The sequence below is a fragment of the Triticum dicoccoides genome, chromosome 6A (assembly GCF_002162155.2).
Source record: "Triticum dicoccoides isolate Atlit2015 ecotype Zavitan chromosome 6A, WEW_v2.0, whole genome shotgun sequence".
NCBI classification, from domain to species: domain Eukaryota; kingdom Viridiplantae; phylum Streptophyta; class Magnoliopsida; order Poales; family Poaceae; genus Triticum; species Triticum dicoccoides.
The window spans coordinates 616,923,739-616,940,533 of NC_041390.1; positions in this window are offsets into that span (position 1 = coordinate 616,923,739).

Genomic DNA, 16,795 nt, shown 5'->3' on the forward strand with positions numbered 1-16,795 from the left:
GCGGAACTGCCCTAAGTATTGGGCAGATAAGAAGGATGGCAAGGTGAACAAAGGTATATGTGTTATACATGTTATTGATGTGTACCTTACTAATGCTCGCAGTAGCACCTGGGTATTTGATATTGGTTCTGTTGCTAATATTTGTAACTCGAAACAGGGACTACGGATTAAGCGAAGATTGGCTAAGGACGAGGTGACGATGCGCGTGGGAAATGGTTCCAAAGTCGATGTGATCGCGGTCGGCACGCTACCTCTACATCTACCTTCGGGATTAGTATTAGACCTAAATAATTGTTATTTGGTGCCAGCGTTAAGCATGAACATTATATCTTGATCTTGTTTGATGCGAGACGGTTATTCATTTAAATCAGAGAATAATGGTTGTTCTATTTATATGAGTAATATCTTTTATGGTCATGCACCCTTGAAGAGTGGTCTATTCTTATTAAATCTCGATAGTAGTGACACACATATTCATAATGTTGAAGCCAAAAGATACAGAGTTGATAATGATAGTGCAACTTATTTGTGGCACTGCCGTTTAGGTCATATCGGTGTAAAGCGCATGAAGAAACTCCATACTGATGGACTTTTGGAACCACTTGATTATGAGTCACTTGGTACTTGCGAACCATGCCTTATGGGCAAGATGACCAAAACATCGTTCTCCGGTACTATGGAGAGAGCAAAAAATTTGTTGGAAATCATACATACTGATGTATGTGGCCCGATGAATGTTGAGGCTCGTGGCGGATATCGTTATTTTCTCACCTTCATAGATGACTTAAGCAGATATGGGTATATCTACTTAATGAACATAAATCTGAAACATTTGAAAAGTTCAAAGAATTTCAGAGTGAAGTTGAAAATCATCGTAACAAGAAAATAAAATTCCTACGATCTGATCGTGGAGGAGAATATTTGAGTTACGAGTTTGGTGTACATTTGAAACAATGCGGAATAGTTTCGCAACTCACGCCACCCGGAACACCACAGCGTAATGGTGTGTCCGAATGTCGTAATCGTACTTTACTAGATATGGTGCGATCTATGATGTCTCTTACAGATTTACCGCTATCATTTTGGGGTTATGCTTTAGAGACGGCCGCATTCACGTTAAATAGGGCACCATCAAAATCCGTTGAGACAACGCCTTATGAACTGTGGTTTGGCAAGAAACCAAAGTTGTCGTTTCTGAAAGTTTGGGGCTGCGATGCTTATGTGAAAAAGCTTCAACCTGATAAGCTCGAACCCAAATCGGAGAAATGTGTCTTCATAGGATACCCAAAGGAGACTGTTGGGTACACCTTCTATCACAGATCCGAAGGCAAGACATTCGTAGCTAAGAATGGATCCTTTCTAGAGAAGGAGTTTCTCTCGAAAGAAGTGAGTGGGAGGAAAGTAGAACTTGATGAGGTAACTGTACCTGCTCCCTTATTGGAAAGTAGTACATCACAGAAACCGGTTTCTGTGACACCTACACCAATTAGTGAGGAAGCTAATGATAATGATCATGAAACTTCAGATCAAGTTACTACCGAACCTCGTAGATCAACCAGAGTAAGATCCGCACCAGAGTGGTACGGTAATATTGTTCTGGAAGTCATGCTACTAGATCATGATGAACCTACGAACTATGAAGAAGCGATGGTCAGCCCAGATTCCGCAAAATGGCTAGAAGCCATGAAATCTGAGATGGGATCCATGTATGAGAACAAAGTATGGACTTTGGTTGACTTGCCCGTTGATCGGCAAGCAATTGATAATAAATGGATCTTTAAGAAGAAGACTGGCACTGACGGTAATGTTACTGTCTACAAAGCTTGACTTGTCGCAAAAGGTTTTCGACAAGTTCAAGGGATTGACTACGATGAGACCTTCTCACCCGTAGCGATGCTTAAGTCTGTCCGAATCATGTTAGCAATTGCCGCATTTTATGATTATGAAATTTGGCAGATGGATGTCAAAACTGCATTCCTGAATGGATTTCTGGAAGAAGAGTTGTATATGATGCAACCAAAATGTTTTGTCGATCCAAAGGGAGCTAACAAAGTGTGCAAGCTCCAGCGATCCATTTATGGACTGGTGCAAGCCTCTCGGAGTTGGAATAAACGCTTTGATAATGTGATCAAAGCATTTGGTTTTGTACAGACTTTTTGAGAAGCCTGTATTTACAAGAAGGTGAGTGGGAGCTCTGTAGCATTTCTGATATTATATGTAGATGACATATTACTAATCGGAAATGATATAGAATTTCTGGATAGCATAAAGGGATACTTGAATAAGAGTTTTTCAATGAAAGACCTCGGTGAAGCTGCTTACATATTAGGCATAAAGATCTATAGAGATAGATCAAGACGCTTAATTGGACTTTCACAAAGCACATACCTTGACAAGATTTTGAAGAAGTTCAAAATGGATCAAGCAAAGAAAGGGTTCTTGCCTGTGTTACAAGGTGTGAAGTTGAGTCAGACTCAATGCCCGACCACTGTAGAAGATAGAGAGAAAATGAAAGATGTTCCCTATGCTTCAGCCATAGGCTCTATCATGTATGCAATGCTGTGTACCAGACCTGATGTGTGCCTTGCTATAAGTTTAGCAGGGAGGTACCAAAGTAATCCAGGAGTGGATCACTGGACAGCGGTCAAGAACATCCTGAAATACCTGAAAAGGACTAAGGATATGTTTCTCATATATGGAGGTGACAAAGAGCTCACCGTAAGAGGTTACGTTGATGCAAGCTTTGACACTGATCCGGACGATTCTAAATCGCAAACCGGATACGTGTTTACTTTAAACGGTGGAGCTGTCAGTTGGTGCAGTTCTAAACAAAGCGTCGTAGCGGGATCTACATGTGAAGCGGAGTACATAGCTGCTTCGGAAGCAGCGAACGAAGGAGTCTGGATGAAGGAGTTCATATCCGATCTAGGTGTCATACCTAGTGCATCGGGTCCAATGAAAATCTTTTGTGACAATACTGGTGCAATTGCCTTGGCAAAGGAATCCAGATTTCACAAGAGGACCAAACACATCAAGAGACGCTTCAATTCCGTCCGGGGTCTAGTCCAGGTGGGAGACATAGATATTTGCAAGATACATACGGATCTGAATGTTGCAGACCCGTTGACTAAGCCTCTTCCACGAGCAAAACATGATCAGCACCAAGGCTCCATGGGTGTTAGAATCATTACTGTGTAATCTAGATTATTGACTCTAGTGCAAGTGGGAGACTGAAGGAAATACGCCCTAGAGGCAATAATAAAGTTATTATTTATTTCCTTATATCATGATAAATGTTTATTATTCATGCTAGAATTGTATTATCCGGAAACATAATACTTGTGTGAATACATAGACAAACTAAACGTCACTAGTGTGCCTCTACTTGACTAGCTCGTTAATCAAAGATGGTTATGTTTCCTAACCATAGACATGTGTTGTCGTTTGATTACCGGGATCACATCATTAGGAGAATGATGTGATTGACATGACCCATTCCATTAGCTTAGCACCCGATCGTTTAGTATGTTGCTATTGCTTTCTTCATGACTTATACATGTTCCTATGACTATGAGATTATGCAACTCCCATTTGCCGGAGGAACACTATGTGTGCTACCAAACATCACAACGTAACTGGGTGATTATAAAGGAGCTCTACAGGTGTCTCCAAAGGTACATGTTGGGTTGGCGTATTTCGAGATTAGGATTTGTCACTCTGATTGTCGGAGAGGTATCTCTGGGCCCTCTCGGTAATGCACATCACATAAGCCTTGCAAGCATTGCAACTAATGAGTTAGTTGCGAGATGATGTATTACGAAACGAGTAAAGAGACTTGCCGGTAACGAGATTGAACTAGGCATTGAGATACCGACGATCGAATCTCGGGCAAGTAACATACCGATGACAAAGGGAACAACGTATGTTGTTATGCGGTCTGACCGATAAAGATCTTCGTAGAATATGTAGGAGCCAATATGAGCATCCAGGTTCCTCTATTGGCTATTGACCGGAGACGTGTCTCGGTCATGTCTACATTGTTCTCGAACCCGTAGGGTCCGCACGCTTAATGTTACGATGACAGTTTCATTATGAGTTTATATATTTTGATGTACCGAAATTTGTTCGGAGTCCCAGATGTGATCACGGACATGACGAGGAGTCTCGAAATGGTTGAGACATAAAGCTTGATATATTGGAAGCCTATGTTTGGACATCGGAAGTGTTCCAGGTGAAATCGACATTTTACCGGAGTACCGGGAGGTTACCAGAACCGCCCCCGGTAATCTAATGGGCCTTAATGGGCCTAGTGGAGGAAGAGGAGAGGAGGCCTAGGGGCTGCCGCGCGCCCCTTCCCCCCCAAGTCCGAATTGGACAAGGAGGGGGGCGGCGCCCCCCCTTTCCTTTCTTCCCTCTCCTCCTTCCCCCCAAGTCCTAATCCAACTAGGGAAAGGGGGGAGTCCTACTCCCGGTAGGAGTAGGACTCCTCCTGCGTGCCTCCTCCTAGGGCCGGCCGCACCCCCCCTTGCTCCTTTATATACGGGGGCAGGGGGCACCTCCAGACACACAAGTTGATCTTCAAGATCGTTCTCTTAGCCGTGTGCGGTGCCCCCTCCACCATAGTCCTCGATAATATTGTAGTGGTGCTTAGGCGAAGCCCTGCGACAGTAGAACATCAAGATCGTCACCATGCCGTCGTGCTGACGGAACTCTTCCCCGACACTTTGCTGGATCGGAGTCCGGGGATCGTCATCGAGCTGAACGTGTGCTAGAACTCGGAGGTGCCGTAGTTTTGGTGCTTGATCGATCGGGCCGTGAAGACGTACGTCTACATCAACCGTGTTGTCATAACGCTTCCGCTATTGGTCTACGAGGGTACGTAGATTACACTCTCCCCTCTCGTTGCTATGCATCACCATGATCTTGCGTGTTCGTAGGAAAATTTTGAAATTACTATGTTCCCAAACAAGGGGGGCCGTCCCCCTCCCAATTCGGATTGGGCTTGGGGGGCGCCCCCACCTCTTGGCCTCCTCCTCTCTCTTCCACTAAAGCCCATGTAGGCCCATTAAGCCCCCGGGGGGTTCCGGTAACCCCTCGGTACTCCGGTATATGCCCGAACTCATCCGAAACCATTCTGGTGTCCAAACATAACCTTTAAATATATCAATCTTCATGTCTCGACCATTTCGAGACTCCTCGTCATGTCTGTGATCACATTCGGGACTCCAAACTACCTTCGGTACATTAAAACACATAAACTAATAATACCGATCGTCATCGAATGTTAAGCGTGCGGACCCTACAGGTTCGAGAACTATGTAGACATGACCAAAACACGTCTCCGGTCAATAACCAATAGCGGAACCTGGATGCTCATATTGGTTCCTACGTATTCTATGAAGATCTTTATCGGTCAAACCGCATAACAACATATGTTGTTCCCTTTGTCATCGGTATGTTACTTGCTCGAGATTCGATCGTCGGTATCATCATACCTAGTTCAATCTCGTTATCAGCAAGTCTCTTTACTCATTCCTTAATGCAACATCCTGTAACTAACTCATTAGTCACATTGCTTGCAAGGCTTATAGTGATGTGCATTACCGAGAGGGCCTAGAGATACCTCTTCAACAATCGGAGTGACAAATCCTAATCTCGATCTATGCCAACTCAACAAACACCATCGGAGACACCTGTAGAGCATCTTTATAATCACCTAGTTACGTTGTGATGTTTGATAGCACACTAAGTGTTCCTCTGGTATTTGGGAGTTGCATAATCTCATAGTCATAGGAACATGTATAAGTTATGGAGAAATCAATAGCAACAAACTAAACGATCATAGTGTTAAGCTAATGGATGGGTCAAGTCAATCACATTATTCTCTAATGATGTGATCTCGTTCATCAAATGACAACTCATGTCTATGGCTAGGAAACTTAACCATCTTTGATTAACGAGCTAGTCAAGTAGAGGCATACTAGTGACACTCTGTTTGTCTATGTATTCACAAATGTACTAAGTTTCCGGTTAATACAATTCTAGCATGAATAAGAAACATTTATCATGATATAAGGAAATATAAATAACAACTTTATTATTGCCTCTAGGGCATATTCCCTTCAGTCTCTCACTTGCACTAGAGTGAATAATCTAGATTACATTGTAATGATTCTAACACCCATGGAGTCTTGGTGTTGATCATGTTTTGCTTGTGAGAGAGGCTTAGTCAACGGGTCTGCAACATACAGATTTGTATGTATCTTGCAAATCTCTATGTATCCCTCCTTGACTTGATCGCGGATGGAATTGAAGCGTCTCTTGATGTGCTTAGTTCTCTTGTGAAATCTAGATTCCTTTGCCAATGCAATTGCACCATTATTGTCACAAAAGATTTTCATTGGACCCGATGCACTAGGCATGACACCTAGATCGGATATGAACTCTTTCATTTGTTGCTTCTGAAGCAGCTATGTATTCCGCTTCACACGTAGATCCCGCCACGACACTTTGCTTAGAACTGCACCAACTGATAGCTCCACCATTCAATAAAAAAGATGTATCTGGTTTGTGATTTAGAGTCATCCAGATCAGTGTCAAAGCTTGCATCGACATAACCGTTTACGACGAGCTCTTTGTCATCTCCATAAACGAGAAACATATCCTTAGTCCTTTTCAGGTATTTCGGGATATTCTTGACCGTTGTCCAGCGATCCACTCCTGGATTACTTTGGTACCTCCCTGCTAAACTTATAGCAAGGCACACATCAGGTCTGGTACACAGCATTGCATAGATGATAGAACATATGGCTGAAGCATAGGGAATGACTTTCATTTTCTCTCTATCTTCTGCAGTGGTCGGGCATTGAGTCTGACTCGACTTCACACCTTGTAACACATGCAAGAATCCTTTCTTTGCTTGATCCATTTTGAACTTCTTCAAAACTTTATCAAGGTATGTGCTTTGTGAAACTCCAATTAAGCGTCTTGATCTATCTCTATAGATCTTGATGCCCAATATATAAGCAGCTTCACCGAGGTCTTTCATTGAAAAAATCTTATTCAAGTATCCTTTTATGCTATTCAGAAATTCAGTATCATTTCCAATCAACAATATGTCATCCACATATAATATTAGAAATGCTACAGATCTCCCACTCACTTTCTTGTAAATACAGACTTCTCCAAAAGTCCGTATAAAACCATATGCTTTGATCACACTATCAAAGCGTATATCCCAACTCCGAGATGCTTGCACCAGTCCACAAATGGATAGCTGGAGCTTACACACTTTGTTAGCACCTTTTGGATCGACAAAACCTTCTGGTTGCATCATATACAACTCTTCTTGAAGATATCCATTAAGGAATGCAATTTTGACATCCATTTGCCAAATTTCATAATCATAAAATGCGGCAATTGCTAACATGATTTGGACGGACTTAAGCATCGCTACTGGTGAGAAAGTCTCATCGTAGTCAACTCCTTGAACTTGTCAAAAACCTTTCGCAACAAGTCGAGCTTTGTAGACAGTAATATTACCATCAACGTAATTCTTCTTCTTGAAGATCCATTTATTCTCTATGGCTTGCTGATCATCGGGCAAGTCAACCAAAGTCCACACTTTGTTCTCATACATGGACCCCATCTCAGATTTCATGGCCTCAAGCCATTTTGCGGAATCTGGGCTCATCATTGCTTCCTCATAGTCCGTAGGTTCGTCATGGTCAAGTAACATGACCTCCAGAACAGGATTACCGTACCACTCTGGTGTGGATCTTACTCTAGTTGACCTGCGAGGTTTGGTAGTAACTTGATCAGAAGTTTCATGATCATCATCATCAGCTTCCTCACTAATTGGTGTACGAATCACTGAAACTAATTTCTGTGATGGAGTACTTTCCAATAAGGGAGCAGGTATAATTACCTCATCAAGTTCTACTTTCCTCCCACTCACTTCTTTCGTGCCAAACTCCTTCTCTAGAAAGGATCCATTCTTAGCAACGAATATCTTGCCTTCATATCTGTAATAGAAGGTGTACCCAACAGCCTCCTTTGGGTATCCTATGAAGACACATTTCTCCGATTTGGGTTTGAGCTTATCAGGTTGAAGCTTTTTCACATAAGCATCGTAGCCCCAAACTTGAAGAAACGACAACTTGGGTTTCTTGCCAAACCACAGTTCATAAGGTGCCGTCTCAACGGATTTCGATGGTGCCCTATTTAACGTGAATGCAGTCGTCTCTAAAGCATAACCCCAAAACGATAGCGGTAAATCAGTAAGAGACATCATAGATCGCACCATATCTAATAAAGTGCGGTTACGAAGTTTGGACACACCATTACGCTATGGTGTTCCAGGTGGCGTGAGTTGCGAAACTATTCCGCATTTTTCAAATAAAGACCAAACTCATAACTCAAATATTCACCTCCACGATTAGATCGTAGAAACTTAATTTTCTTGTTACGATGATTTTCCACTTCACTCTAAAATTCTTTGAACTTTTCAAATGTTTCAGACTTATGTTTCATCAAGTAGATATACCCATATATGCTTAAATCATCTGTGAAGGTCTGAAAATAACAATACACGCCATGAGCATCAACGCTCATCGGATCACATACATCAATATGTATTATTTCCAATAAGTCTGTGGCTTGTTCCATTGTTCTGGAGAACGGAGTCTTAATCATCTTGCCCATGAGGCATGGTTCGCAAGCATCAAGTGATTCCAAAAGCCCATCAGCATGGAGTTTCTTCATGCGCTTTACACCAATATGACCTAAATGGCAGTGCCACAAATAAGTTGCACTATCATTATTAAACTTATATCTTTTGGCTTCAATACTATGAATATGTGTATCACTACTATCAAGATTTAGTAAAAATAGACCACTCATCAAGGGTGCATGACCATAAAAGATATTACTTATATAAATAGAACAATCATTATTCTTTGATTTAAATGAATAACCATCTCGCATCAAACAAAATCCAGATATAATGTTCATGCTTAACGCTGGCACCAAATGACAATTATTTAGGTCTAAAACTAATCCCGAAGGTAGATGTAGAGGTAGCGTGCCGACGGCGATCACATCGACTTTGGAACCAATTCCCACGAGCATCGTCACCTCATCCTTAGCCAATCTTCGCTTAATCCATAGCCCCTGTTTCGAGTTGCAAATATTAGCAACAGAACCAGTATCAAATACCCAGGCGCTACTGCGAACATTAGTAAGGTACACATCAATAACATGTATATCAAATATACCTTTCACTTTGCCATCCTTCTCATCCGCCAAATACTTGGGGCAATTCCGCTTCTAGTGACCAGTCCCTTTGCAGTAGAAGCACTCAGTCTCAGGCTTAGGTCCAGAGTTGGGCTTCTTCACTGGAGCAGCAACTTGCTTGTTGTTGTTCTTGAAGTTCCCCTTCTTCCCTTTGCCCTTTTTCTTGAAACTTGTGGTCTTGTTGACCATCAACACTTGATGCTCCTTCTTGATTTCTACCTCGGCAGCCTTTAGCATCGCGAAGAGCTCGGGAATTGTCTTATCCATCCCTTGCATATTATAGCTCATCACGAAGCTTTTGTAGCTTGGTGGCAGTGATTGAAGAACTCTGTCAATGACACTATCAACCGGAAGATTAACTCCCAGCTGAGTCAAGTGATTGTGGTACCCAGACATTCTGAGTATGTGTTCACTGACAAAACTATTCTCCTCCATCTTGCAGTTGTAGAACTTATTGGAGACTTCATATCTCTCAATCCGGGCATTTGCTTGAAATATTAACTTCAACTCAACATCTCATATGCTCCATGATGTTCAAAACATCGGTGAAGTGTCGGTTCTAAGCCGTAAAGCATGGCACACTAAACTATCGAGTAGTCATCAGCTTTGCTCTGCTAGGTGTTCGTAACATCTAGAGTTGCTCCCGCATCAGCTTTGGCACCAAGCGGTGCTTCCAGGACGTAATTCTTTTGTGCAGCAATAAGGATAATCCTCAAATTATGGACCCAATCCGTGTAGTTACTACCATCATCTTTCAACTTAGCTTTCTCTAGGAACGCATTAAAATTCAACGAAACAATAGCATAGGCCATTTATCTACAACAACATAGACATGCAAAATACTATCAGGTACTAAGTTCATGATAAATTAAAATTCAATTAATCATATTACTTAAGAACTCCCACTTAGATAGACATCCCTCTAATCATCTAAGTGATCACGTGATCCATATCAACTAAACCATGTCCGATCATCACGTGAGATGGAGTAGTTTTCAATGGTGAACATCGCTATGTTAATCATATCTACTATATGATTCACGCTCGACCTTTCGGTCTCAGTGTTCCGAGGCCATATCTGCATATGCTAGGCTCGTCAAGTTTAACCCGAGTATTCTGCTTGTGCAAAACTGGCTTGCACCTGTTGTATGTGAACGTAGAGCTTATCACACCCGATCATCACATGGTGTCTCGGCACGACGAACTGTAGCGACGGTGCATACTCAGGGAGAACACTTATACCTTGAAATTTAGTGAGAGATCATCTTATAATGCTACCGCTGTACTAAGCAAAACAAGATGCATAAAGGATAAACATCACATGCAATCAATATAAGTGATATGATATGGCCATCATCATCTTGTGCCTTTGATCTCCATCTCCAAAGCACCGTCATGATCACCATTGTCACCGGCTTGACACCTTGATCTCCATCGTAGCATCGTTGTCGTTGTTGGAGTTGTGTCGAATATAGTGTACGAGATAGGTTACAGTTGGACTTGTAGTTGTATTGTGTTTAGATAGGATATGGAGCCGTGTCCTAGTAGGACACTTGTATCCTAGGCCTCTCATATATAGCGGGGGTAGACACACGATGTAACCTATGTCAACGTAATAGCACCGGAACGCAGGGGAAGCCGGCGGCATGTGCCAGTGTCCAGGGCAACCGGGTGCGGTATTATATCGGTATCACGGGGAGGAGCGCCCGTAGTCAGGCCTCGGGGATGTAGCCATGATGGGTGAACCTAGTTAACAAATCTCGGTGTCGTGCTAGTGTGATTGCTTGGTCCTCGGTGATGATCGACGGTATGCCTCGGACTTATTCTAACAAGTGGTATCATGAGCAAGGTTACGAGGAGGCTGCGGATTGTTGATCTGGAGGAAGAATCGAGTCGAGATGCAGCCGGCTGCGGTGTGGTTCTCGACGAGATTGGGAACGAAGCAATCGGAAGCTGGCGAAGTTCATGACGGGATTGGAACGCAGCAGTTGCAGCAGGCGTCGGATGCGGAAGGCTCGCGTGCGCGTTGCGGCAGCAAGGGACGTGCGGCGAGCGTACAGGCGCGGGAGGCGGCGTGTGCGTAGACACGTGTGGCAGGCAACGCAGTTGAAGCCAAAGTGCGCGCGGTCTGGGCTGGCCCAACGGGACTAGCTGGTCCGTAGGCGTCTTGTGCTGGTGGACCAGGCGCGGAAGGAGCTGGCAAGCTCTACGTGTAAGGTGTCCGATGCATGTTTCGATTGATACTCCAGGAGATTTTGTTTTGGAAACAAAAGAAGACAAAAGGGAGACCGAGTCTCCACGTGACACGGAGGTAGGAGATCAATTTGGCGATGGAAATATCCATCACGTTGGCATCCATCGGATTTAGCAGGAGGCATTGACAAGGCAAAGCAACAGTAGCATCGGGATTGAGCCAATAGCACGTCACGTGAAGGCCTGGTTGAATTGCAACTAGTACATGGAAGCATACCACGTCCGGTTCTGTTTGCGTATTTGGGCATCACGTGCAAAGCTGGGCTAATTTTTCGCAGGGTCAGCCGTACAAAGAACTATGGCGCCAACGGGTACCGGGTTTGAGGTGGAGAAGTTCACGGAACTGAAAACCTTGGGTTATGGCAGACAAAGATGAATGATTTGTTGGCGCAATAGAGATGCTTGAAGGCGTTGCAGGAAGTGATGTCAACTAAGATGGAATTATCAGGTGATGGATGGAAATTCGCGGAAGACGATTTGGAAGCCTCGAGTGTGTCGTTGCAGTCGAACAAGTTCAGCTGGGTCGGACTAGATAGTCTGACGGATCGACGTGAGTCGGTTGGAACATAAGATGGTGTGGGATCGGCGACAGCGACATAGGAGCGTGATGCTGATGGTGACCGACTTCTGTGCGTGGAAACACGTGGCGCAGCCTCAAGGGCTTGTGTGGCTTCGACAAGACTATGGCGCGGGATTGATTCAAGGTGGTGTATACACGGAGCTTCAAGTCGATGGGACGCAGGGGTGGGCTAATCATCTACCATGGAGTCATGTTGAAGGTGGAGCTGAATTGAGGGGCTACGGCGTAAGGATCTAGAGAATCGAAGCCTATTCAGCGGGAAAAAGCGAGTGACATGTAGTTCGGACCGGAGCCCAGTGGTCTGATGGAAGCGTGAAACTCGTCATCGGTCGGTGATGATCGGTGGTACTCTGCAGTGGGGGTTGAGTAGTGTGGTTTCACGACCCTTGAGACTCGACCGAGACAGCGGAGGCTCGACGCAGTAATAGCGGCGAGGCGTGCGGTTAGCACGGGGGACATGGAGACGGGCCAGGGCTCTGGTGGTCATACATGTGGTGAGACAACTGCGAATTTGACTCGGGATGACTACAAGCAATGGTGAAATTCCTTCAAGTTTCAGACATGGCGGTCAAGGAAGAGCGGTGATGTTGAGTTCAGGTAACTCTTATGTGTGACACCCAATATGTGAGTTGTTCACTTTCACGCTGGTCAGTGATCGGTGTGTGATGGCGTTGACGGATACTCTGGAAGTTGGGAGCATGGACTAAAGTGACAAGGAACTTAATTTTGCTCAAGTGTTGACTGTGGTCAAGAAAAGAAGGGACTACAAGTTGCAGGTGGAGTCATATGGAGTCTTTGGAGTAGCAGCGATACTCATGGGATAAACTCAAGTCCAATGTACATGAAAGTTTGACGCATTGACAAATCCAGGATGGTGGAGAATATTCGCCAAGGTGGAGTTTGTTGGAGTTGTGTCGAATATAGTGTACGAGATAGGTTACAGTTGGACTTGTAGTTGTATTGTGTTTAGATAGGATATGGAGTCGTGTCCTAGTAGGACACTTGTATCCTAGGCCTCTCATATATAGCGGGGGTAGACACACGATGTAACCTATGCCAACATAATAGCACCAGAACGCAGGGGAAGCCGGCGGCATGTGCCGGTGTCCAGGGCAACCGGGTGCGGTATTATATCGGTGTCACGGGGAGGAGCGCCCGTAGTCAGGCCCCGGGGATGTAGCCATGATGGGTGAACCTCGTTAACAAATCTCGGTGTCGTGCTAGTGTGATTGCTTGGTCCTCGGTGATGATCGACGGTATGCCTCGGACTTATTCTAACAGTCGTCTCGCCAACTATTGCTTCTACGACTATCGCTACCGCTTAGTGATAAAGTAAAGCAATTACATGGTGATTGCATTTCATACAGTAAAGCGACAACCATATGGCTCCCGCCAGTTGCCGATAACTGTGTTACAAAACATGATCATCTCATACAACAATTTATATAATCACGTCTTGACCATATCACATCACAACATGCCCTGCAAAAACAAGTTAGACGTCCTCTACTTTGTTGTTGCAAGTTTTACGTGGTTACTACGTGCTTAGCAAGAACTGTTCTTACCTACGCATCAAAAACCACAATGCGGTATAGTGATTGCTTTTTGATCTTCAGAAAGAACCCTGTTCATTGAATCAGATTCAACTAAAGTTGGAGAAACTGACACCCGCCAGCCACCTGTGTGCAAAGCACGTCGGTAGAACCAGTCTCATGAACGCGGTCATGTAATGTCGGTCCGGGCCGCTTCATCCAATAATACCGCCGAATCAAGAAACAACTAGTGACGGCAAGAATATGTATATACCCACGCCCACAACTCCTTTGTGTTCTACTCATGCATATAACATCTACACATAGACCTACCTCGGATGCCACTATTGGGGAACGCAGTATTTCAAAAAAATCCTACGATCACGCAAGATCTATCTAGGAGATGAATAGCAACAAGAGGGGAGAGTATGTCTACGTACCCTCGTAGACCGAAAGCGAAAGTGTTAAGAAACGCGGTTGATGTAGTCGAACATCTTAGCGGTCCAACCAATCAAGTACCGAACGCACGGCACCTCCGCGATCTGCACACGTTCAGCTCGGTGACGTCCCTCTGTACTCTTGATCTAGTTGAGGCCGAGGGAGAGTTTCGTCCGCACGACGGCATGTTGACGGTGATGATGAAGTTACCGGCGCAGGGCTTCGCCTAAGCACTATGACGATATGACCGAGGTGTGTATCTGTGGAGGGGGCACCGCACACGGCTAAAACAATTGTCAACTTGTGTGTCTTTGGGGTGCCCCCTCCCTCGTATATAAAGGAGGGGAGGAGGGGGTCGACCGGCCTCATGGTGCGCCCCAAGGGGGGATTCCTACTCCTACTAGGAGTAGGTTTCCCCCATTTCCTAGTTCCAACAGGAGGGGAAGGAAGGGGAAGAGGAGAAGAAGGAAAGGGGGCCCAGCCCCCTCCCAATTTAGATTGGGCTTGGGGGGGCACCCCCACCTCTTGGCCGCCTCCTCTCTCTTCCACTAAAGCCCATGTAGGCCCATTAAGCCCCCGAGGGGTTCCAGTAACTAATGACCCACAAGTATAGGGGATCTATCGTAGTCCTTTTGATAAGTAAGAGTGTCGAACCCAACGAGGAGTAGAAGGAAATGATAAGCGGTTTCTAGCAAGGTATTCTCTGCAAGTACTGAAATAAGTGGTAACAGATAGTTTTGTGATAGGATAATTTGTAGCGAGCAACAAGTAACAAAAGTAAATAAAGTGCAGCAAGGTGGACCAATCCTTTTTGTAGCAAAGGACAAGCCTAGACAAACTCTTATATAGAGAAAAGCGCTCCCGAGGACACATGGGAATATCGTCGAGCTAGTTTTCATCACGATCATATGATTCGTGTTCGGTACTTTGATAATTTGGTATGTGGGTGGACCGGTGCTTGGGTGTTGTCCTTACTGGGACAAGCATCCCACTTATGATTAACCTCTATTGCAAGCATCCGCAACTACAACAAAAGTATTAAGGTAAACCTAACCATAGCATGAAACATATGGATCCAAATCAGCCCCTTACGAAGCAATGCATAAACTAGGGTTTAAGCTTCTGTCACTCTAGCAACCCATCATCTACTTATTACTTCCCGATGCCTTCCTCTAGGCCCAAATAATGGTGAAGTGTTATGTAGTCGACGTTCACATAACACCACTAGAGGAGAGACAACATACATCTCATCAAAATATCGAACGAATACCAAATTCACATGACTACTAATAGCAAGACTTCTCCCATGTCCTCAGGAACAAACGTAACTACTCACAAAGCATATTCATGTTCATGATCAGAGGGGTATTAATATGCATATAGGATCTAGACATATGATCCTCTACCAAATAAACCAACTAGCATCAACTACAAGGAGTAATTAACACTACTAGCAACCCATATGTACCAATCCAGACTTGAAGACAAGAATTGGATACAAGAGATGAACTAGGGTTTTGAGAAGAGATGGTGCTGGTGAAGATGTTGATGGAGATTTCCCTCTCCCGATGAGAGGAGCGTTGGTGATGACGATGGCAATGATTTCCCCCTTCCGGAGGGAAGTTTCCCCGGCAGAACAGCTCCGCCAGAGCCCTAGACTGGTTCCGCCAAGGTTCCGCCTCGTGGCGGCGGAGTTTCGTCCGAGAAGATGGCTTATGATTTTTTCCTTGTCAAAAGACTTCATATAGCAGAAGATGGACATCGGAGGGCCACCAGGGGGCCCACGAGATAGGGGGCGCGCCCAGGGGGTAGGGCGCGCCCCCACCCTCGTGGGTAGGGTGTGGCCCCCCTAGTGAACTTCTTGCGCTCAATATTTTTTATATATTCTGGACACGTCTTCCGTGAAGTTTCAGGACTTTTGGAGCTGTGCAGAATAGGTCTCCAATATTTGCTCCTTTTCCAGCCTAGAATCCCAGCTACCGACATTCTCCCTCTTTATGTAAACCTTGTAAAATAAGAGAGAATAGGCACAATTATTGTGACATAATGTGTAATAACAGCCCATAATGCAATAAATATCGATATAAAAGCATGATGCAAAATGGACGTATCAACTCCCCCAAGCTTAGACCTCGCTTTTCCTCAAGCGAAAGCCGAAAACGAAAAATATGTCCACATGTTTAGAGATAAAGGTGTCGATAAAAATAAAATACGGACATGAGGGCATCATGATCATTCTTAGAACAACAACTTATATAATTCTTGTCATATGATTTCTTATGCTAAAGTAATAATTCAATCACAATTTCACGTATGAATCGTAAACTTCATTGAAAACTAACAAACTATAATCTCAGTTATTGGAGCAATTGCAATTTATCATAACATAGGAAAGAGTCAATATATAAGAGCTTTTCAGCAAGTCCACATACTCAACTATCATTTAGTCTTTCACAATTGCTGATGATACGTCTCCAACGTAACTATAATTTTTGATTGCTCCATGCTATATTATTTACTGTTTTGAATGTTTATGAGCTTTATAATACACTTTTAAATCATTTTTTGGGACTAACCTATTAACCCAGAGCCCAGTGCCAGTTTTTGTTTTTACCCTGTTTTAGGGTTTCGAAGAAAAGGAAAATCAAACGGAGTCCAATTGACCTGAAACTTCACGGAACTCATTTTTGGAAGGAAA